The sequence below is a fragment of the Lactuca serriola genome, chromosome 8 (genome assembly GCF_051521515.1).
Source record: "Lactuca serriola cultivar US96UC23 chromosome 8, Lser_US96UC23_V15, whole genome shotgun sequence".
In the NCBI taxonomy this organism is placed as follows: Eukaryota; Viridiplantae; Streptophyta; class Magnoliopsida; order Asterales; family Asteraceae; genus Lactuca; species Lactuca serriola.
In genome coordinates, this window is record NC_136415.1 from 77,945,000 (window position 1) to 77,947,854 (window position 2,855).

Consider the following 2,855-nt stretch of genomic DNA (forward strand, 5'->3'; position numbering starts at 1 on the left):
TTTCAGGACTCTCATGACCAGAGGAGCAAACACACCACTGGTACCTCCGTTTGAAGATCCCGAATCCGAATTGAAAAGAAACAAAGGGAAGGACGTGGAGAGTTCAAGCACACCAAAGAAATCACCATTGTCCAACTTGAAGACTGTTTTTGGGAAAAAGAAGAGCAGTAAATCAGGAGCTTCTAGCGCTTCCTTGACAATTGAGGAGCCAATCCAAGAAGATATTGGATACGAGACCGAGGAAGAAGAGGAGGCAACGTACGAACAAGAAACCGAATCGGAGGAAGAGTTAGCATTCACTATGGCTAACATTGATGAAATTCCCATGGGGGAATGGAAGAAGAGGATGCGCGACGACCATGGCCCGGGACTTGTGCAACCCGCAATTCCCGCAACTGCTACCTTCGAACTAAAAGGTCATATCCTAGCTGCGCTTAAGGAAATACCTTTCTATGGGAAAGATCATGAAGATGCCTACAAACATTTGGATGAAGTAAATGATGTTGCTGACTATTTCAACATTCCAAATGTAACCCGCGAAACTCAACTACTTCGGATGCTTCCGGTAACCTTCAAGGGTGTTGCTAAAGACTGGCTCAAATCACTTCCCCCCGGGTCAGTCACTACTTGGGCCAAAATGAAGGAAGAATTTATAGATCACTTTTGCCCACCATCCAAAATAGCCAAACTCAAGAAGGCCATTGCAAACTTTGAACAACAAGCTGGAGAATCTTTATATGAAGCATGGGAGATGTACAAAAGTTTACTACGAAATTGCCCACACCATGATCTAAACAGCCAGCAAGAAGTTTCCATCTTTTATGATGGAGTTAATGTCACAACCCGGCAGTTGCTAGACTCACAAGGCCCACTTACAAAGAAGCCACCCCCGGTGATTAAAGAATTAATTGAAGAATTCTCTAAACACTCTAGAGAATACCACAACCCTAGGAATGATGTCACGAGGGTAGCCGCGTACGCTGCTACTGAAGATTTATCCGCGGTCATGGCCATGTTAAAAACCATGGATAGGAGAATGGACAAAATGGATCAAACTATCCATGCCATACGGGTGGGTTGTGAAAACTGCAATGGACCTCACCTCACTAGGGATTGTGATTTAGATGAGCACGGCAACAAAAAGGCACAAGTATGCTATTCGAGCGGTGACCGGTATGATGAAGACTGGCGAAAACAAAAGAAGGAGTGGCTGCCTTACGAAGAGTACAAGAAGGCCAAGGAGGAGAAGTATAGACAAAAAGGAAGAGGCTTTTACCAAAAGGAGGAGCCGGTGCAAGAGAAGAAGCCAAGCTTGGAAGATATGCTAACTAAATTTGTGGCTGCTTCCGAGAAAAGACACAGTGACCACGATGCTGCTATCCAAGAAACAAGAACAATGCTCAGGAACCAGCAAGCATCCATCCATAATATAGAAACTCAGCTTGGGCAACTCGCTCAACAACTAAACCAAAGGTCACCGGGAGAGCTTCCTAGCAAAACTTGATGTGTGTAAATTCAACTAGTTTTATCCCTACTTTTTATTAATAATTTGAGCACACAAAGGCAGTGAACCTGTCTTTAAGTGGTATAGATTGATAAGTAAGGTATCGAACTCAGGGAACGGAAATTAAACTAATAGCTAATTTTAACTAAAACAAATAATAAAAGTAAATGGTTTTTTCTCTAGTTTTGCAAGACTAGAAACTTAAACAAACTAAATTTAACTAATTAACTAAAGCAACAACTATTCACCAAATTTGATAAAGATGTTTAGCTCATAGTTGCAGTAGAAACAAGCATAAAAACAAAGTTTATGAAAGCAAACATGTTTAATTCCTAAGTCTAAGTGGTAGAATTAACCTAATTGCTTGAATTCTTCCAACTCTTGAAGCCTAGGGTTCCTTAGCGCCTTCTGAACCTTTTAGTCGCAACTCTCCCTTCAAAACTCGCCAGGAATGCCTTCTTATGGAATAAGGATTCGTCTTTTATAGATATCCTCAAACAGAGGGTACTCGGCGAGTAGCAGAATAAACTCGCCGAGTAGGTCAATACTTATCCGTCTCTAGATCAGCAGTCGTACATATCTCCTGGCATCTCATCGCGTACTCACCGAGTAATGCCGACCTACTCGCCGAGTAAGTCTCTCTTTCCATTCTTTAACCTTCACTTGCTTTCCCTTTTCTTCTTTTTGCCTCCAAGCATATCTTTTGGACTGAAAACACAATTCAAAGCATTTTAAGTACCTTTTTTCCATATTATTCTCATAACTAACCAAAAATAACCAAGAATATATGTTAAATAATTAGCTAATTATGCACATATCATTGTCTATTATTAATTCTAATTAATTGCGAGGATGCAATGTAACAATTAATAAATCATAAGGGTGTAATATTCAAATTTATAAATCTCTATTATAAATAATATTAAAATAATTAAATTCACTATTTATACATAAATAAATATTCAAATTCAAATAAACACATTTAAATAATATATATCAATTAACTAATAAATATTCAAATTCAAACAAACATATTTAAATAATATTTATCCATTATCAAATAAATATTCAAATTCAAATAAACATATTTAAATAATATTTATCCATTTTTCAGACTAAAAAACAACTTAAATTTAGGTATTTCTCCATATTTAATAAACCTTCATATTTGAAAAATGGCAAAAATCCGAAAACCCTAATTCTGCCGAGCTCACGTCGTGACCCCCTTATTCACGTCGTGAGCTACGACTAGGGTTTTTACCAATTACAAATTTTTCATCTACTCTTCTTCCATTCAGTTTCAAATAAGTTTTTACAGAAAATATGGACGTAGGGTGAAAGTAACCATGAA

General features: G+C 37.9%; 1 non-coding gene across 1 annotated transcript; it reads right to left on the reverse strand.

Moving 5' to 3' along the window:
* Positions 1 to 685: 685 nt before the first annotated feature.
* On the reverse strand, positions 686 to 792 carry LOC145071915 (small nucleolar RNA R71). Its single transcript, XR_013690877.1, has one exon. It is a non-coding gene; the product is annotated as a small nucleolar RNA R71 (small nucleolar RNA).
* Between the last annotated feature and the right edge of the window lie 2,063 nt (positions 793 to 2,855).